Consider the following 23,303-nt stretch of genomic DNA (forward strand, 5'->3'; position numbering starts at 1 on the left):
ACAGCCACAAGATTTAACTTGCAGGTGAATGAGCAGACACAGGAAATGAATTCAGTGAGAAGTCCAGAATGCCTCTCACCACCTTCAGTATTTCTGTCAAAACTGCGTTTTTTATGTTGTGCCAAAGCTTTTGTAATATTTGCTTCTATACACATTCATAAAAATCCAGTAGAGTCACTTTTCAAAATATATAAAAAAATCAATGTGGTTTAGTGAATACAAAATTTGTAGTTAGGTTCAAGTGTCAAATTTGTTATTATCTAGTCGTACACCTTCAGTTTATCACTCTTCTCATCTCAGTTCTAGTTCCAAAGTTTGACTGTTCCAGATACTTTACATTTTTTTTTAAATTAACTCTTTTTTTTTAAACATTATTTTATTGCTGATATTCCTCCTTGCTTTTTACATAAGAATGTGAGATGGAGCTTGCCCAGGTGGTAAAGTTATATGACTGCAAATGACTGGATCAATACCCTTCGAAGCCTCCAGCTCAGGAATACTACTCTTTTTTCTTTTGTTCGACCAGCTGGCAATACTGACCATCACCATGTTGGATTCTGTTACACTACTTACTCATCATTTTTTCTCAATATCCTATATAGATGTCTCTGATGTTTACCCTTACAGGTTAATATTTTCAAGGCTTTTTATTCAGTCTTCTGTTCTTATGTTAAATATGATATTTGTATGAATTACTTATTCTCCTTTGCTTCAACTCTTATGTATACCTGTAAGTTCCAACTTAAAAATTCTACCCTAGAATTCTGATATGCCCAAAATTTAAAAAAAATTTTAAAGATTTTATTTATTTGAAAGAAAGATTTTATGTGAAAGATTTTATTTATTGAAAGAGAGCAGCAGGAGAGGGGCAGAGGGAGAGGGAGAAAACAGACTCTCTACCAAGCAGGGAGCCCGTTGCCAGGCTGGATCCCAGGACCTTAAGATTATGACTTAAGCCCAAGGCAGATACTTAACTGACTGAACCACCCAGGTGCCCCATGCCCAAGATTTTATATTCAAATTCCATATCTCTGTGAATATTCCTAGAAATTCTGATCCAAATGCCTCTACATTTATCATATTATATTATCATATCCCCCACCAAAAAAAACTTACCTCCCTTTCTGGTTCCTAATTTTCTAACTGCTAACATGTGAAATATCACAAATTTCTTGGCTTAATTACTACAATTATGTATTATTTTGCTTCCCTGCCTCCTATCTCTTCTATTCAAACTTCTACCCTGAGTGATTCTTCTAAACTGTAAACTTTATCATGCTGTAACCTATTTGAAATCCTTTAAGGCCTTGGCATAAATTTTAGTGAATATTTTATACTATTCAGATTAGCAAATAAACCTTGCATTTTCTTTTGCTTAACTTTCTGATTGCCTCCTATTTTAACCCCAACACAATTGTTAATATGAACCTCAAGACATTATGTTAGTTCCAAAATATATTCTGAACTTTCATTTCTCTGTGTCACATATAAGATTTTCTTCTATCAACTTTTAAACTTCAGTTCAAATGTCATCCACCTCAGGATTTCCCATGAATCCTCTCAACTTTTGTGAAGTGTTTTTGAAGTTTCATAGCACAGTGCGGACCTTTCTCTCGTAGCATGAACCTCACTGTATTGTAAGATGATGGTTTTGTTTTGTTTGTTTACCCCCCATTTCTTCTGTTTGTTGTAACCTTCAATTTTTATTTACAGACTTATTTTTTGTATTCACAAAATTTTTCTTATCATGCAGTAAAATATTCAGTAAGAAATTTTCGAAGGGATGAGAGGGAAAGGGAAAAATCAAGAATTTGAATCATAAAATCTCTTACAAAATCACAAATTGATTCTCCTTTTTAATGCTGCCTCACCTTTCTCAAAGAGTTGTTATGACAGTGATACAATGCCAAGTTAAAGCATTTTACAAATACAGAGCCATACATATTTATAAAATATTAATATATACTTGAATTGATAAATGAGTAAGGTTGTAAGATAAAAAATCAATAGGCAGAAATCAATTAGTGTATTTCTAAACATTAATAATGGAGCAGCAGAAAGAGAAATCAAAGAAACAATCCCTCTTACAATTGCACCAAAAATAATAAAATGCCTAGGAATAAATTTAACCAAGAAGATGAAAGATTTGTACTCTGAAAACTATAAAATACTGATGAAAGATTGAAGAAGACAAAAATAAATGGAAAGATATTTCATGTTCATGGGTTGAGAGAACAAATATTGTTAAAATGTTCACACTACCCAAAGCAAACTTCAAATTTAATGAAATCCCTATCAAAATACCAAAGCATTTTTCACAGAACTAGAATAAACAATCCTAAATTTTTTATGAAATCACAAAAGATCCTGTATAGCCAAAGAAATCTTGAAAAGAAAAAAAAAAAGCTAGAGGTATTACAATTCCAGATTTCAAATTATATTACAAAGCTATAGTAATCAAATAGTCTGAAAATGGCACAAAAATAGACACATAGATCAGCAGATTAGAACATAAAGCCCAGAAATAAACTCATGATTATACAGTCAATTAATCTTCAACAAAGTATCAAGAATATACAATGGGAAAAAAAACAGTCTCTTCAATAAATGATGCTGGGAAAACTGGACAGCCACATGCAAAAGAGTAAAATTGGACAACTTTCTTTCACAATATACAAAAACTCAAAATGGATTAAAGACCTAAATGTCAGACCTGAAATCATAAAACCCTAGAAGAGAAACAGGCAGTAATTTGTCTGATATTGGCTATAGTGACATTTTTCTAAAAATGTCTCCTAAGACAAGGGAAACAAAAGCAGAAATAAACAATTGGGACTACATCAAAATAAAAAGGTTCTGCATAGCAAAGGAAACAATCCACAAAACTAAAAGACAACCTACTGCATAGGAGAAGATATTCGCAAATGATCTATTCAATAAAGGGTTAGCATCCAAAATATATAATGATCTTATACAACAATATCTCAAAAATGGCAGGTATTTCTCCAAAGAAGACATACACATTGTCAACCACACATGAAAAGATGCTCAACATCACTCATCGCCTGGGAAATGCAAATCAAGATTACAATGAGATAATACCTCATACATGTCAGAATGGCTAAAATGAAGAACACAAGAAATACAAGAAATACATGTTGGCAAGGATGTGGAGAAAAACGAACCCTGTGCACTGCTGGTGGGAAAGCAAACTGGTACAGATACTGTGGAAAACAGTATGGAGTTTCCTCAAAAAATTAAAAATAGAAATACCAAATGATCTGGTAGTCACACTACTGGATATTTATCCAAAGAATATAAAAACAGTGATTCAGGGGGATACATGCACCCCTATGTTTATGTTTATAGCAGCATTATCTAAAATAGCCAAATTATGGAAGCAGCCCAACTATCCACTGGTAAATGAATAGGTACAGATATCGTATACATATACAATGGAATATTATTCAACCATAAAAAGAACGAAATCTTGCCATTTGCAATAAGAGGGAGTGTTGGTCTAGAAAGTATAAAGTTAAGCAAAATAAGTCAGTCAGAGAAAGATCAATACCGTATGATTTCACTTGTACCATATGAATTCACTTCAATTTGTCAATTGAAGGAATAAAAACAAAGGAAAAAAAGAGGGGCAAACTAAAAATTCGACTCTTACTTACAGAGGAAAAAACTGATGGCTACCAGAGGGGAGGTGGGTGAGGGAATGGTTGAAGTCAGTGAAGGGGATTAAGAGTACATTTATCTTGATAAGCACTGAGTAATATATGGAATTGTTGAATCACTATATTTTACTCCTGAAACTAATATAACGCTCCATGTTAATTACTCTTAAAAAGACACTCAAGAATTCAGATTTAATAAAATAATAAAAAAGATTAAAAAACACATATTAGGTCGCATGCAGTGGTTGACATGCAAGCTTGACACAGCTGAAATTAGATAAAGATAAAATCTTAAGATTCTCTATCAATGCCTGGGTATGCTTTCCACAGGAATCATGGAACTTTCTAAAATAAAATAATAAACTTTCTGAATAATAAGCTTTCTGAATAAACTAGAACATTTATTCCCAATTTATATGTAAAAGTTTTGTTAAACAGCAAAGCACTCTACAAATATAATTATTCATGGTTAACTATTAAACATCTCATACAAGCAAATCACTGTGCTAATACTGCAGGGAATATAAATTCACAGAAGAAAGTAGCATATTTGTACCCCTGGGGATAAAAATATATGTTTATAAAAAATAAAAAATTAATTAAAAAAATTGACAAGAAAGTAGCATATTTAATGGTTAGTATATGGGATTTCAATCCAGCAAGCTAAACTTGTTCTTTAAGCCTGAGGGTCTTCATGTAAAAATGGAGTTGATAATACCAGTCCTGTCCATTTCTTAGGATTGTATGGGCAAAGGAAACAATCTATGTGACAGTTTTTATTTAAAACAATGGAGCTCAATATGGATGAAGGGAAAGGTTTTGTCTTCTTGAGTTTCAAAGGCAAGAAAAAAAACTGGGATATGAAGAATATAGAGGACACCCCCTGGTAATCTTCTGGCAATGAACAGTTCAAGCTCTGATTTTCCAGTAGAAAGGTAATTTCTATTTGGCTTTAGTCGTCAGCTCTATGTCTGTGACCTGACTATATCTATGTCTTGAATTCATATTTCAACGCTGGCAGACACACAGAGATACACCGCCTACATTAAAAAAAGATGTGTTGCTTCAACTTTCTTTTTCTTAGCTAATGTATTCTTAATACTGGTTTATGACTACTCTAGGACTACTTCAAATTTTCTTTCTTTAAATAGTCCTACCGTCAAGAAGTTGTGGTGACGATAATTTTTCTAGATTGTTTATAGGCACTGAGTCTATCTTGTTCCCCAAGTCTAAAAATTCAAATAATAATTTGAATTTGAAATGAAATACTTCTTCCTGAAGGCAACCCAGCATCTGGAAATATTTTATTGTGAAGACCACCTTTTTCATCCTTGCCCTACTCACTAAGACTCTCAAATTTCTTCTCTCTTCAGTGAAATGTGGTCTTTTGTAATGACTTATTTCCCCAGTGGAACACACACACACACTCACACACACACACTACACACACACACACACACACATATTCTCTATACTATTTTTTCTAAAACATATTTATGTCATCAGAAATCTTTTTCTTTCTGAACGAAATTGCTGAAATTTAATGGTCAGGAGTCTGTGTCACAACCACAGTTATTTCTGTTTTCAAACTTTTCATTGCCATTTTTAAACTCTGGTTTTCAAAATCTCATTCCGTACCACTTTTGGCCCTCCACTATTTGAATGCTTATTTCTTGAGTACTCCATTTCTTGTAGCACAGGTTTTTCTGTTTCTTTTTAGTAGATTTCGATTGCTTTTATCAGTTTTTATTTTCCTATATGTATTTTAAAATTCACTTTTATAACAGATAAGAAACTCTTTTCTTTTGAATACATATAAATATTTTCTAGAGTTTTAAAACATTTCCATTGAACATAATGTATTTTAACTATAAAAAGGAGCTAAAGAAAAGCTGAATTGTACTTTTTTTATATAAAGTTAAAGATTCTAGGATGAAATTAAACACAGAATTAAAATTACCCATATGTTTCCCATGTGCAAAACATAAAATTCAATCTTCCTATTTTATAATTCTAAAATTGGAAATATCTCTGCCACTCATAAAGAAAGAAGTCCTGGGTAGGTGTACAGTGTGGTGAAGAGAGTGGAGAAGGCCTGTCTTCACTGCCTTACAGGAATTGCCAGTGTAGTTTAGTTATTCTCCTCAATTAGGAACAGCTAGGATTGACAAATCATGCCACAAGGGTGAAAGTTTGCCTGTTGCCTATTTCAGCACTTCCCATGAGCTCAGAATTATTTTACATTTTCAAATATTTGAAGGTAAAAAAAGTAGAATATAATTTCTAATACATAAAAATTCCATAAAATGTCATTATCATAGCAATTTTATTCCTAGGAATATATCCAAGAAAAATAAAACTGTGTTTACACAAAAACTTATGCATGGCCATATGTACCCCAATGTTCATAGCAGCAGTGGCCACATTCATCAAACTCTGGAAAGAGCCAAGATGCCCTTCAACAGATGAATGAATAAAGAAGATATGGTCCATATATACAATGGAATATTACACAGCCATCAGAAAGGATGAATATCCAACTTTTGTATCAACACGGACAGGACTGGACAAGATTATGCTGAGTGAAGTAAGTCAAGCAGAGAGAGTCAATTATCATATGGTTTCACTTACTTGTGGAGCATAAGGAATAACATGGAGGACATTAGTAGAAGGAAAGGAAAAATGAAATGGAGTAAATAAGTGGGGAAGATGAAGCATGAGAGATTGTGGACTATGAGACACAAACTGAGGGGGGATGGGTGAGCCTGGTGGTGGGTATTAAGGAGGTCACGTATTGCGGGAGCACTTGGTGTGGTACATAAACAATGAATCTTGGAACACTGAAAAAAATATAACTAAGATGTTAAAAAAAAAATCTTGTACATGAATGTCCTATAACTCAAATGCAAACAATTGATAAATGGCTAAACTAAAATGGTATATCCATACAATGAAATACTCTTCAAGAACTGGAAAAAAAGGTTGTTATATGCTACAATATGAGTGAACCTTGATAATATTATGTGAAAAATGCCAGACATAAAAAAGCATATTTTACAGTTTCTGTATGAAATATCCAGAATAAGCAAATCTGTAGGAAAAGAAAGTAGATCAATGGTTGCCAGAGGTTTAGGGGAAGAAAAACTGGGAGTTAAGAAAATGTTCTGGAATTAAATAGTAGTGACTTTTGTGTAAGTTTGTGAATTTACTATGAACAACTACTGTATACTTAAAAAGAGTGAACTTTATACTATGTGAATTATAAGAAAAATATTTTTTAAAAGATTTCACTACTTTTCAAGAGTTTAACTGTTAAGTATTCAAGAAGCTAAAAATAGGTAATATAGATACCCAGAGTAAATACATAGAAACAGAGATACAGAGATAAAGAAATACATAGAAGGAGAGAGATAAAGATAGATATTTTCAACCTTGTTTCTGGTTTATAGGATTTCTTGAAACTGACTGGGGGTTGTTTTTCTGTTTGGGCAATTTCTGTTCATTATCTCACCAAATATTGCTTATGCACCATTTTTTTTAACCACCTGTCCTTTTGGGGTCCTAAATACCTATATGTTATACCTTCTTTTATTATGTATCTATCTACCATATATATGTATATATCGTACTCTATCATACTAGTATATACTATATATCATACTAGTATGCTATAGTATATATATAGATATATATATAATACTATATATATACATATCACACTATCTTATACATTTCAAAACTATTCAACTGTTTGAGTTTCACTGTGTTATTTATTATAAATCATCATACCTATATCTTTAGCTGTGTTTCATTTGATATTATACTCCTGTATTTGTTACTTTTTTTTCAGTTTTAGAATTCTCACTTGATTTTCTTATAACTTCTCAATCTTGTCATTTCTGTGAACAGAGAAAGCATGTTTATTTAAAAGTCTCACTCCAACATTTGGAGCCACTGGGGACCATCATTATCCTCTATTTTGTTTTCATTCAAAACCAAGTTGTCTTTTCTTCTCATGTCTGATTATTTATGAATATGTTACTGACATCATATTATCAAAATTGCTTGTGGAAAGTATGTGAGGCAAGAGATGAGTTATCGTTCCTCAAATTTCATACATTTGCTTCCAGAAGGGCAGTAAATTCAACAGCAGTCTAGTATCCCCATTATCTAATTTCAAGAACTGAGGTGGTTTGAAGTGGACCTGTAATCCGTGCGAGGGCTTATCTGTTTCCAAGCCACTCTTCCTCTTAAATTCTAGTCCCTCTGAGGCTTCAGCCCATTTAAAAGAAGTTTTACTATACAGTTCCTTTATTCAGTACCAGACAGCACCTTTTTGTCCCAGTCCTTTAATGCTGTCATAAGCACTGCTCAGTCTCTTAAACTCAGAGACAACTTTTTTCTAAGCTGACAAATGCTCAAAGTGAATGCTATGGCATATCACTTGAATATATGTCTTCTTCAACACTTTGGATTGGTGAAAACTACTACCATTTTATCTCTCCTGTATTTTAAAACATATTTTACAAATTTTAAGCCGTGTGAGTTGTTGTAAGCAAGAAAGTTGATCTATAAGTAGCCCCTTGTTCCTGAAAAATGAATTTCTCTTATGGGATAGAAACTAATACAATTTTAGTTTCACAAGAATAGGACCATGATACGTACTTTAGCTTGCCTTTATTGTATAACAGCCTATTTCTCTGAGTTGATAGATAATAATCCAAACCTTTATTTTTTAAGTATCTGCAGAAATATCATATCACCCTATGATGTGAAAATCTCACTGCTTATTCAACCATATCCTTCTTGGTAGATACTTTAGTATCTTCTTTTAGTCTTCACATTTATTCTTGAAATCAATGAACATATATTAGTGGACTAACATACTAGTATACTTTTGGACAATTCATATATAATTTTTTAATTATTTTCTATAATGAATCTGCTTTTATACAAAGAAAAAATGCATTCTATGATTTTTGACTAGTCAATTACTTTATTATTCATAAAATCAAATTGGAGGAAGTCAAGAACCAAGTATTCTTTATCAACACTACAGAGAGAACTCAATGCTTACATGAAGCATACCTAAGATATACATTGTATATGATGCATAAGCAAATTTGGTGATTGTTTAGCTAATACCAATGGTAAACACTTTGTGTGAATATTTAACTACTACTCCTAAAATGTGTAAAAGTATAAATATAAAAGTATGGTTTATCATATTCTATTTTTTAAAAGTTTAAATTTAAATATAATATATGACAAAAATCAGAAAATATAGTATAAATTTCTCTCTCTTAAGTATTTGCTTTTCTGGAGTTATAGTAATTCAGCCACCATAAAATGTTTCTGTCTTTTGATTATGGTTACCTCCTACCATATTAAAAAAATATATTTTGAGTTAACAAACCTGAAATGTGAAGTATTCATAGATTATTTTAAGCCAAATATGACTCTGGAAAGATAAAAAAATATATATTTGTACTAACTTCCAGCTATCATATCCAAAGTTATGCCAAACAAAGTGTTTTACACTCTACAAAGTTTCTCAAATTTAGAGTACACTTACTCCTATCTTCTTCATTATTGTTACATGTTTAAGAACACCTTACTGAAGGGCACCTGGGTGTCTCCATCAGTTAAGCATCCAACTCTTGGTCATGGTCTTAGGGTCACGAGATTGAGCCCTGAGCTGTCTCCATGCTGGGTATGAAGCTGCTTATAATCCTCTCCACCTACCCCCCTTGTCCCTTTTTTCAAAACAAAACGAAACAAAAACAAAAATCCTCACACTGAAAAGCTGGAACCTGTTTTGGTACTGTCCATAGAATATCTGAGGCTCTAGCTCTGGGGGGAAATAAAGTACAGATACAGTGTGTGTTGACTTCAATCATATGCAATAAAATGGAAAAGAAAAAGCAAAGATAATTCTAGTGCAATCTTCTAAAAATGGGAAACTTCCTTTCACCTACAGGAACTATCTTTGTAACAAGACCATGATGGTGCAATAAAGTAATTATAGGGACATTTTCCTAATATGAGTGACTCATTTTGGAGAACAGCTAAGTGAGTCAATTACCAAAGAACCTCACTGTGAAAGGGTTAGATTTTTATAAACTTTAGAACACACACACACACACACACACACACACACACACACACACACAGACTGTGTATAATAGAAAAGAATTTTATCCCTATAATGAAATTTACATCAGACTTATTATCATGTAGAAAAAACACCCAATTTTAAAACAAACTGATATTTTCATGGGGTATATATTGTATTAACCATTTCCTTGGACCAAAAAGAGACTTACCATTAAGGTATACATTACAGTGAAAGCACTTCCAGATACTCCAGCAATGCTAAAATTCTGTGATTTTAGGTGGTGATTGAAAGTTCTAAAAATGTCCTTATATAAGTCAATTTAATGAACTAGAACTTACCATTTTAAAAGGTCAGACAATAACTACTAGAACTATTGCTACAAGGTTACCAAAATGTCTAAGCCAAAAATAGTTTCAATAGCTCAAATACTAAAAGAGGCTATTCCCTCACATTTAAGCACTATAAAACACTGGTAATCTGAGGTGGTCCTGAGATAGATTTTAACACATGAGAACAATATTAAGGCAACAGAATAAAAGAATTACCACAAAGTAGCAAAGCTACAGAAATCTACAAGACTTTTAACCAAAAAAAGGGAAAGAAATTGGGGTCAAATCATGCATAGATTTTCTATTATCACTTATTTTAAAGTTAGATAATAACCGTGGAATGGCTCACATTGCAACAAAAAGAGAAATGAATTTTAAGATGCAATGAGATCCATCAAATGATAAAAGCTCCCACCATATTTTTTCCAATACTTCCAATATTTAAAGTAGCAAATCTTTCCCTTGTCTTATGAAACTTTCAACTATTTTCTCTTCTCAGGGTAACTCTCACAAACAACAAATAATTAAGTCATAATTCTAATTAAAAACTGAGTAGGAGCCCCACAGCTTGTGAGACTTATAAGGCAATGTCACTCATTATTTGTTATTTCTTTTTTTAATTTTTTTACTTAATTTTTAAATTTAATTTAATATTTTTCAGTGTTTTCAAAATTCATTTTTTATGCACCACATCCAGTGCTCCATGCAATATGCGCCCTCCTTAATACCCACCACCATGCTCACCCCATCCCCGACCCCCTTCCAAAACCCTCAGTTTCAATTTGTGGTCTGAAACAGTACTGGGCAGCTTGAGGAAAGTATGTGTACAACAAGCAATCTGGACCAAACCAGTTTCTCAAAAATACTATTGAGATATTACTGATTTCATAGTTATTGAGTCTTATGCAACCTTTTAATTGCCTTTACCATTTAGATCTCCTATCTTTCCAGAAAAGCGTATAAGCTATAATAATGGATTATTCATAGTTAACCCATTAAATAATCTTCATGATATCCATACAATATAATAACAATTCTTATACTGTTCTTATTCAGGAACTAAAATAACTTTTTAATTTTCAATGCTTTTATTTGAAGTTTTATATCACAAAGTCTAGTATGCTATCCTTGATAATGGAGCTAAGCAGAAACACATAGTATTTCAAATAAAAGACTCCACAACACCAGGTATATACTTATATATACCTGGTAAAAGCTCAGTACTAAAGTATACTACCTTAGATTTGCAGGAAACTATTTCTGGTGCTAAAAAGGAAATGGTTGTCACATGCATGGAAACAGTTCAAAAAACAAACAAACAAACAAACAAAAACCTGTTACTGACCCCACCAGGGCAGGACTGAAAAAGATCATTTGACCTCATTCTTATATGCATCTTTCCGGAAAGTTTAAAGCTGAAAAATTCTACTAAATCCAATTAAGCTAATTTCCTTTAAAATGTTTCTTGAGGGGGCACCTGGGTGGTTCAGTGGGTTAAGTCTCTGCCCTCAGCTCAGGTCATGATCTCAGGGTCCTGGGATCAAGCCCCACTGTGGGCTCTCTGCTCGGAAGGGAGCCTGCTTCCCCCCCTCTCTCTGCCTACCTGTGATCTCTGTTGAATAAATAAATAAAATCTTAAAAAAAAAAATGTTTCTTGAGACTCTAATTTTATACATGACTACAAAGTATTTTTTTTTTTTAAGATTTTATTTATTTTGACAAACAGAAATCACAGGGAGGCAGAGAGGCAGAGAGAGAGGAAAGGAAGCAGGCTCCCTGCTGAGCAGAGAGCCCGATGCAGGGCTCGATCCCGGACCCCGGCATCATGACCTGAGCTGAAGGCAGAGGCTTTAACCCACTGAGCCACCCAGGAGCCCCCAAAGTATTTTTTTGAATATTGAGAAATTATTCAATTATTTTAAAAATATTATTCTATTAGAAAAAGTTTACTCATTACTTAGGCTTACAAAATACATACTGACAGTTAACAAACAGAATTGTATCAATTTAGAGAATAATAATATAGTATTAGAAAGGTATGGTAAAAATTTGTCCAAATCCCAAAGTTAAATTTACCTTTTTTACATACATCTTATAGACAGAACAAATGGCAAACAGACTTTTAATGTAGTATCTTGCTTTCACAGAAACTTCTAATATTCATGGAATTTTTCCTTAATACCACAATTGAGTTAATTTAATTTTATGGAATTTTGTGATTCTGATTAAAATAATCCCAAAGTAAATTTGTTTATTCATAGAAGGTAAAGTGGGTTACAGAAAATTTTTGTCCAGTCTCAGCCTTTTAAAAATAACAATATTACTACTTTGTAAATCCTGCCTGAAAGTTGGCTGATATGGGGCATCTGCACTCATTAACACTATACAGACTTCTTGCTCCATTGTAACTTTGTTTGAGTCCTGGATTTACACAGAGGAAGGAAGAGACATATGTTAGTAAGAATGTTAACTAAGAAATTGCCATTTGAAGATTCCCAAAACCCATACTATCGGCCTTTCAACTACCTGAAAAGTAGAAACTAAAACAGAAGGATACATCTACATTTTTAAAAAGTTATCTTTGAGTTGTTGAAATGACAGATGTATATAAAATTCATGGTTTTCTTAAACTTTAAAACATATCTGTTAAAATATGCATTATTTTATATCCCTAATATACCAATCAGCTCATCAAATAGAGAGCAGGGAAGAAGATACAGTTGAATAGTTCTTATGGACAAAAGCAATACACTTTAATTTCTTTAACTGAGCAATATAAATGATTGAAAGAAGGCATTGTAAGAAAAACATAGCTAATATGTTGGATCCCTGAGGTTTGTCACTGACCACCATTTTATTAGGAAGAAGACTAATTTTCTGTTGTAAATCATGCAGATTAGACCACGTCTGAAACACTGTTTCAATTTCCGTCCTTAAGAATTTATTTAGGAAAAACAAAACAAAACAAAACATTTAGATGAGGTGATAATGATCTTCAGCAGCTCATCGTAAAACTATGCCAAATAAGACTCACTGAAGATATTTTAAAACTGAACTTGTATGAGAAAAGAATAAAGTCTTTAGTACTGCCATGAAACCTTAGAAGACACAGACTTACAAGGTATCAGAACATAAAAACACAATGTAGTCAAAGAATGAAATCTTTGTGTTGTATTAGTTAAGAGAGCAATATAAGTCTTAAATCCTGGAAATTAAAAGAAAACTTTATAGTTTTGTGCAAGAGATATTAATTTTAATTGAAACTGCCCACATATAATTTACAGCTTTTTGATGAGAATAATGAAGAAGGGGAATTTAGCTTTACAGGATACTTGCAGAGGATTACATCATGTTGGCCTAAGTTAGCATGGATAAGCTCATCCTATCTTAAAATACTGTGATGCTGTGATAGGCTTACTGCTTGTTATGTTATAGAAAATATTAAACTTCACTTTTTTTTAATGTGTTTGTTCTTTTGGAACATGCTGTCAGAAAAGATGATGGTTTATAGATCATGTTTTGTAGAAATGTAAAATATTTAGCAGGAGTGAATGAGACAGGGAGAATTTCTTGTTACTTCACTGTAAATCTACTAACCTCTCCAAAATATAAATCAAATAGAATATAAATGAAAATAGAATAGAAGACTCATCAACTGTTAGAAAAAATATTATCAGACACCAATAATTTTTCCTTGACATCTAATATTGGTCTTATACTTATGAAAAATACCATATCGTTTGAAATATTTTTATATGAAAATCTACTATAAGCAATTATTATCAAAATAATGCAATGATGGGTTATACAATAAATTTTTCATTTTCACATGCAAATATAAATAACTCGGGTTATCATTTTGTCAAGTTTTTTAAAGATATTAATGAATGTTGCCTGCAGGTTTAAGATTGGCAAATCACATGAAATAGACCTAAGTATTCTATTGATAAAATTATATGGGGGCACCTGGGTGGTTCAGTGGGTTAAAACCTCTGCCTTCGGCTCAGGTCGTGATCCCAGGTCCTGGGCTCTCTGCTCGGCGGGGAGCCTGCTTCTCCCTCTCTCTCTGCCTGCCTCTGCCTACTTGTGATCTCTGTCAAATAAATAAATAAAAATCTTTTTAAAAAATTATATGTGCGAAGATAACTCTTGCATTATATCTTGAATTAATTACCTTGCTATTAAAGTAACAGTTAAGATTTGCTTGAAATTCAGTTGCATAATAAGGCCCATACATAAAGCAATGATATAATTACATTGACAGATTAAAATATTTCAACTAAAATTTCATCTATTCCCTTAACTAAACCCTAAGCAATTATAATATATACAAAGTACTTTTCTTAAAGATAGCATATGGACTCAGACTTCAGACAGACTGGATAATAATATAGGAAATAGGACACACCCACACGCATGATACAAAATAATAAAAGCTGCAAAACAGAAAACGCTATAAAAGGAACACAGTTTGGGTGATTTTTAAATGTTAAAACCCACCTAAAAACAGACAGATGGTAAATCTACATCTTTTTACAAAGGTTATAATGATTGCTTTTTCATGAAGAAAAAAGACTGTGAAAGGGAACATAATTTTATATAATAATCGCATTAGATTTATAGATTTATAAATATCATAAACATGTCTTAGGAGACCTCCCATTGTCTATCACTGTCTATAGATATCTATTTTTCCCATTATACTAAGCACAAGATGGTTTGTAAATGGTTCTAGAAATAAAATTTCTAAAACAACTGTCATTTCTCCATCCTTTGAAAATGAAATTGCCACCAGGTTTGGTTTCATATTTTATGGATTTCAGAAATCTCTGTGACCAGATATAGTCCCATACATTTACTGAACCAAGGCACTGATAATTTGTGGCAATTTAAAGTTAACTGATAAGTCAACATAATTTGAAAAGGATTGTTGATCATACAAATAATGAATTCTCTTAAAAGGTGTTAAAAATTTTATAATTTAATCTTTTATAAAATAGTTCTATTTTTCACTTTTTGAGGAACCTCCATACAGTTTCCCACAGTGGCTGCACCAGTTTCATTCTCACCAACAGTGAATGAGTCTCCATTTATCTCACATCCTTGCCAACACCTCGTGATCCAACAAAATCACACTTCTGGGTACTTACCCAATGAATACAAGAACACTAATTCAAAAGGATGCATACACTGCTGTGCTTATTGGCAATAGAATTTACAATAGCCAACATGAAAGCATCCTGAGTGCCCAGTGATCGATGCATGCATAAGAAAATGTGCTGTATATATAGAGTGGAATATTATTCATCCATAAAAATAATGAAATATTGCCATTTGCAGTGACATGGATGGAGCTAAAGAGTGTAATGAGTGTAACGCTAATAAGCAAAATAAACCACACTGTCTCATTTCACTCATAGGTGGAATTAAAGAAACAACACGAACAAAGAGGAAAAATGAGAAAGAAGAGAGAAGTCAAGTAACAGACTCTTAACTACAGAGAACAAATTAACGGTTACCAAGTGGGTGCAAGGAGGGGTATTCTGATGAGCACAGAATGATATATGGAAGTGTTATAATCCCGCACACCTAAATACTAGTGTAACACTATATGTTAACTAATAGAATTAAAATAAAAACTTAAAAAAAAAAGTAATTTGTTCTAATTATGTGCCCCTTTGGAGAGGGAGGGCAGAGCCAAGCACTAGACTGCATGATCTGAGGATCCTGTGGGAGGCACTGAATGAGATTGCCCCTTCCTGGAGCACATCTGGGAGAGATGGTCTTGCCCTTCTGGGAAAAAAACTGATCTAATAAGTTTTATCTAATGAATTTAAAAGGCAGGAGAAAATGGCTTTCTTTATAACAAACCTTTTTTGTTGTTCCTCTCTGTAGGCTTGACTGATACATATTATTGTTATAGATCATCTAAGAGGATCACTAAACACAGAAAGATGAGGACTAAAAGTTCTCAAAAAAACCCTACAATGTATGTATTATAATAACATGGCATGTTCACTGAATAGCATATTTTAATCTTACATAGCAACTGAACATTCACAGCTGTCTGAACTTAAACATGAAAGTTCAAACATTTGTTAATATCAACAATATGAAATACTTTTTTTTTCTTAAACTAGCTTTGTTTTTTTTGTCCATGGAATAGAATTTCAAATAAACAACTTTCTGAAGTTTATCCTTATGGACAGTTTCATTAGTTTCACAAAAGCTAGCCTGAAGGTGTCACACAACTAAATTTGAAAAAAGCTTTTAATGAAAGAAGTCACTTTTATTTTTAAAATAATAACACTTACACATCTGAAAACGGTATTAAAGAGAATGAGAAAATTAGTTTTACCCCCCACCCACCACCAAAAAATGTTACAGTCAGAAAGAGGAGGAGCTGATTTAAGGTAAGTTATTCATCACTGACTGAATTTAGGTATACTGAATTTGAAGCAGTGGTAGATATTGAAGTAAGAGGCTATGAATGTTTGGAAATATAAAACAGCAAGCATAGGAGATAGGCTCAGTTTATAGCACCAACTACTACATATCATAAAGGTTATAACTCAAGTTATAAAATTAGACCGGATACATCAGATTGAAAAAACAACAACAACAACAAAAAAAAAAAAAAAAAAAAAAAAAGGAGAAAGAGAAGAAGAGCAAAGACAGACTTAAATGGAGTATACAAGTAGATGGCATGAGGAAGAACACAGAGGCTGAAAACCTTGTAATCAATGGAGGGCTCCAAAAAAGAAAAAGAAGAATGAAGAAAAATGAAGAATGAGGAGAACACTATGATGTTGTAATGACTAGGCAGTCAATCGTTGGTAAAGGTTTTCTTACTGGTATGACAAAATAAAGGGTAAATATGGAGAACAGGTATCAGATCCAGAATGTGAGATTATACATGAAGGTAAAGATTTTGATAAGGAGACCTGAGTATAATCTATATGTAATGAAACAGTATCAATAATGAAGAAAGGTCAAGGAGCTAAGATGGAGGAGTAGTGGGAGGACTCTACACTTGCCTCATCCCTAGAACACAGCTAGATAAATATCAAATCATTCTGAATACGCAAGAAATCAATCTAAGTACTGAAGGAACAATCTGCACAACTAGAGGAAGAGAAGATGTCACACTGTGGATGGTAGGAGACACAGAAATCTGATTTGGAGGAGAAAGAGATCACAGGTGCTGCAGAGGGGAGGGAGCTCTGGTCAGGAGAGAGGTGAGAGGGAGAGAGAGAAAGCAATGTGCTGAGCATTGCACAAGGAAAACACTTGTCCAAACCCACTGATGTAAAAATGAGAGGGTCTGATTTTCATGAGTTTTACAGTCAGCAGGGTTCAAAGACTGGAGTTTTAGAGATCTGCCACATGGTCAGTGGGGAGCCCTGAGGGCACTTCAGTGCCCCTTTGGAGAGGGAGGGTAGAGCCAGGCACTAGACTGCATGATCTGAGGATCCTGTGGGAGGCACTGAATGGGATTGCCCCTTCTTGGAGCACATCTGGGAGAGATGGTCTTGCCCTTCTGGGAAAAAAGAGCCAGCAGGTGCCATTACCCTCCTGTTCCCTTCAGCATAGGGGCAGAGATACCTACTGAGATGGCAAACCTGGACACTGACTTTTTGCTGTGCTTTACTCCAGGCTCCATGCCCCTGCATGTTGGTGTGACTGCCCTTCTAGGACAAACCTGCATCAATCCCAGTATGCGAGACCCTCCCCCAGAGGACCAGCATGGTCCGTGACATGCCAGCTCTCTAAAGCTCAGAGTTTTAAAACTCAGCCAACCTGCCTGGGCTAGAACACAGGTGCACTGTGCTGCCAGGCAGGCAGATGGCCCAGACACAGATGGTGAAGGCAGGGATCTGAGGGACACCTGAGACACACAATGGGAAATTGTTTGCTCTTCTGGGAGAACTTCCCATATAGCAGCAGGTGCAGACTCCCCTCTCTGGGGACGGAGGAGGGGGCTGGCATCATTTCTCTCCCCTGCCCGTTAGCATAAATCTGAGTAAGCAGGACAGTGCCAACTGTTGCAGCCTAAACTACTCACACCAAGCCCCTCCTCACTGCGCGGTGCAGGTGCTGCTTTTCCTGAGCATGTGTGGTGAGAACCAGAGCAGTGGGCCTCTTCCCCAAAAGACCCACACAACTCCCACCCCCAACATGCACCACGTCTACTGACCACAGAGTTCTGCAAAGCTTCAGCTCTAGTCTAAAGACTATCAGTCCTCTTTTTTAAAAGCAAACCAGGACACACCTGGTTAAAGTTCTCCACACCCTGGCCCAGGTGCAAACACTGCCCATGGATGGTCAGGAGAGACTGCAGAGGAATGGCCTGAGGGAAAGAACAGCCAATACAGAGAAGCAGAGCACACGCAACATACAGCAGAGACATTTCCTGAAGCACCAGACCCCGGACAGTTATGATCTCTTCTTCATAAAGCCATTACCCTTAGAAACATAACAGGCTTTCCTAACACATAGAAGACAAAGATCTAGACAAAATGCAGAGATGGAGAAACTCATCCCAAAAGAAAGAACAAGAAAAGGTGACATACATGGATCTAATCAAAACAGATATAAGTAATAAGCCTGATATAGAATTTAAAGCAACATTCATAAGGATACTAGATGGGGTTGAGAAAAGCACAGACCACAGAAAACACCAGGGAATCCCTTACCACAGGGATAAAAGACCTAAAAACAAGTTGGGCTAATATGAAAAATGCAAGTCGAGATTTGAGACTGACTGGATGCAATGACTTAGCAGATTTATTCAGAGCATTTCATCCTAATGCAGCAGAATACACATTCTTTTCAAGGGTGCATGGGTCATTCTCTAAAACAGATCACATACTAGGTTACAATCAGGCCTCAGTAAGTGCAAAAAGATTGAAATCATACCATGCATATTTTCAGGACACAACACTATGTAACTTGGAAGTCAATCACAGGAAAAAATTTGGAAACACAACAATCACATGGAGGTTTAAGAACATCCTACTAAAGAATGAATGGGTTATCCACGAAATTAAAGAATAAACAGAAAAGTACATGGGAACAAATGAAAATGAAAACACAGGGGTCCACGACCTTTGGGATGCAACAAAAGCGGGCCTAGGGGGGACATATATAGTAATACAGGCCTATTTTAAGAAGCAAGAAAATTTTCAAATATGCAACCTAACTTTACACCTGAAGAAGCTAGAAAAAGAACAACAAATGAAGCCTAAACCTAGCAGAAAAAGGGAAATAATAAAGATTACATCAGAAATAAATGGCATGAAAATAGTAATAAAAAACCCAGTAGAAGAGACCAATTAAACTGAGAGCTGGTTCACTAAATTAATAAAATTGATAAACCCCTAGCCAAGACTTACCAAAAAGAAAAGATGCCTACCTCTCTGCCTACTTGTGATCTCTCTCTGACAAATAAATGAATAAAATCTTTTAAAAAAATCAAAAAGAAAAGAAAGAGGACACAAATAAATAAAACCATGAATGAGAGGAGAGATCACAACCAATACCACAGAAATACAAACAATTATAATGAATATTATAAAAAATTATATGCCAACAAATTGAGCAATCTGGAAAAAATGGATAAATTCCTAGAAACATATAAACTACCAAAACTGAGACAGGAAGAAATAGAAAACTTGAGACCAATAACCAGAAATACATTGAAGCAGTAATCAAAACTTTCCCAACAAACAAAGATAGCTCCCCAGGGGAATTCTACCAAACATTTAAAGAGGAATTAATACCTCTTCTTGTCAAACTGTTAAAAACAAAACAAACACAAACAAACAAACAAATAAAAAAAAATGAACAAACAAAAAAAACCAACAACTACAAAAAACGAAGGAACTCATTCTATAAGGCAAGCATTACCATGATTCCAAAATCAGAAAAAGAACCCACTAAAAAAAGAGAATTATAGGACAATGGCCCCGACAAGCATGGATGTGAAAATTCTCACCAAAATACTAGCAAGCTGAATCCAAGAACACATTAAAAGAATCATTCACCATGATCAAGTGAGATTTACTCCTGGGCTGCTAAGGTATCTTAATATTTGCAAATCAATCAACATGATATACCACATTAATAAAAGAAAGGATAAGGAAAAATAGAAGGAAAGAACCATATGATCATCTCAACAGATTTAAAAGAAGCAAAGTATAGCATCCATTCATCATAAAAACTCTCAACAAAGCAGGGATAGAGGGAATATAACTCAATATCGTAAAGGCCATATATGAAAGACCAGCTAATATCCTCAATGGGGAAAACTAAGAAGCTTTTCCTCTACAGTAAGGAACAAGACAGGGACATCCACTCTCACCCCTCTTACTTAACATAGTACTGCCTATGTCCTAGCCTCAGCAATTAAACAACAAAAAGAAATAGAAGGCATCCCAATCAGCAAGGAAGAAGTCAAATTTTCACTATTCAAAGATGACATGATACTCTATGTGGAAATCCTGAAAGATTCCACCAAAAAACCTGCTAGACTGATACATGAATTCAGCAAGATTGCAGGATACAAAATCAACATACAGAAACCTGTGGCATTTCTATACATCAATAATGAAGCAGCAGAAAGAGAAACCAAGGAATCAATCCCATTTATAATTGTACCGAAAACTGTAAGATACCTATGAATAAATCTACAAAGGGGTAAAAGATCTATACTCTGAAAACCATAGAAAACTTATGAAAGAAATTGAAAAAGACATGAAGAAATGGATAAACATTTCATGCTCATGGATTGGGAAAAAAGAATTGTCAAAATGTCTATAGTACCCGGGCACCTGGATGGCTCCATGGGTTAAGCCTCTGCCTTCGGCTCAGGGCATGATCTCAGGGTCCTGGGATCGAGCCCCTGCATCGGGCTTTCTGCTCAGCAGGAAACCTGCTTCCCCCCTCTCTCTGCCTGCTCCTCTGCCTACTTGTGCTCTCTCTCTTTGTCAAATAAATAAATAAATAAAATCTTTTAAAAAAAAGTCTATAGTGCCCAAAGCAATCTACACATTTAATGTAATCCTCACCAAAATACTAAAAATACAAACTACAAAAGCAAAGCAAAGCAAAGCTAGAGGCATCACAACATTCCAGACTCCATATATGACAAAGCCATAGTCATCAAGACAGTATGGTACTGACACAAAAACAGAAACACAGATCAATGGAATAGAATAGAGAACCGAGAAATGGACCCACAACTATATGGTCAACTAATCTATGACAAAGAAAGAAATAATACCTAATGGAAAAAAGACAGTCTTCAACAAATGGTGTTGGGAAATCTGGACAGCAAGATGCAAAAGAATGGAATAGACCACTTTCTTACACCATACACAGAAATAAATTCAAAATGGATTAAAGACCTAAATGTGAGACAGGAAACCATCAAAATCTTGAAGGAGCACATGGGCAGCATTCTCTTTGACATCAGCCATAGCAATTTCTCTTACCAGATACTTCATCAGAGGCAAGGGTACAAAAGAAAAAATGATCAGGACCTCATCAAGATAAAAAAGCTTCTGTACAGTGAAAGAAACAATAAATAAAACCCAAAGGCAACCTTTAGTATGGGAAAAGTTATCAGAAAATGACATATCTGATAAAGGGTTAGTATCCAAAATCTATAAAGAACTTATCAAATTGAACACCCAGAGAACAAGTAACCCAGTCAAGAAATAGGCAGAAGACCCGAATAAACATTTTTCCAAAGAAGACATCCAGATGGCTAACAGACACACAAAAAATGTTCAACATCACTCATCATCAGGGAAATTTTAAATCAAAAAACTACAATGAGACAGCACCTCACACTTCTCAGAATGGCTAAAATTAACAACACAGGAAAGAAATGTTGGCAAGGATGCAGAGAAAGAACACTTTTACACTGTTGGTAGGAATGCAACTCATACAGTCATTCTGGAAAACACTGAGGTCCCTCGAGATATTAAAAACAGAGCCACCATACGATCCAACAGTTGCACTACTAGGTGTTTACCCAAAAGACAAAATAATACTGATTCAAAGGTACACATGCACCCTCAGGTTTACAGTAGCATTACCAACAACAGCCAAATTGCAGAAAGAGCCCAAGTGTCCATCGACTTCGGAATGGATAAAGAAGATGTAGTATATATACAATGAAATACTACTCAGCCAAAAAAAAGAATGAAATATTGCCATTTACAATGATATGGATGGAGCTAGAGTATAAGTCTGAGAAAGACAAATACCAAATGATTTCACTCATGTGGAATTTAAGAAACAAAACAAATGTATGTGGGGGGAAATGAAGAGAAAGGCAAACCATGAAATGGACTCTTAACTATAAAGAACAAATCAGGAGTTGTTAGAGGGAGGTGGGTGGGGGATGAGCTAAATGGGTGTTGGGTATGAAAAAGGGTACATGCTGCGGGGATGAACACTGGGTGTTACATGAAAGGGATTAATCACTAAATTCTAATTCTGAAACTAATATCACACTATATATTAACTAACTGGAATTTTTAAAAAACTTGAAACCAAAATAAAATATTTTTTTCATTTCCTTTAAAAATAAATTAATATAATTCATATAATTAAAAAATAATGAAGGATAAAAATGGAGGCAAAAGTTCTATGTGATAAAACACCCTTATTTAATAAAATACACAGATTAAACTAAGTCAATCAGTAAACAGACACAATCCACATAACCTTAACACATGCATGCTTAGTTACTTGTGCTTGTTATGAAAGAGTTTTATGCTGGTTGTCCTTGTTATTATGTTTCATCTCTGAAACCAAAGTTTGTACAGCAATGTGCCACTAGGGTCATTGGGTTCTCTGGGTCTGCTTTCCTCTGAGTCTGGCATTAGATGGAATAGGCAATTTATGTTGACTCTCCAGTGAAAATAAGAGATAGACATAGAAATGTCCAAAAAAAAAGCATGTAATTCACAATAAAATCTTTTTAAAAAATATTGTTAAAATATGTTGAAATAACTTCTTATAGACTTAGCACTTAAATCAAAAGTCTTAATTTTTTTATATTTTTTCCCAGTTTCTGTCCACATAAAATCCTGGGACTTAAGTTTTAAACCACTCATACAGTGATGCTAATTATAACTATACAGCTATAGCTATAGAATTAAC

The 23,303-nt window shown here is 34.2% G+C and overlaps 1 protein-coding gene across 1 annotated transcript in view; it reads right to left on the reverse strand.

Moving 5' to 3' along the window:
• The window catches only part of EYS (eyes shut homolog), a gene marked incomplete at its 5' end in the record, with an annotated part of 1,535,590 nt that overhangs the window by 1,376,483 nt on the left and 135,804 nt on the right, over nucleotides 1-23,303 (reverse strand).

This window comes from Mustela nivalis (genome assembly GCF_964662115.1).
Source record: "Mustela nivalis genome assembly, chromosome: 5".
In the NCBI taxonomy this organism is placed as follows: Eukaryota; Metazoa; Chordata; class Mammalia; order Carnivora; family Mustelidae; genus Mustela; species Mustela nivalis.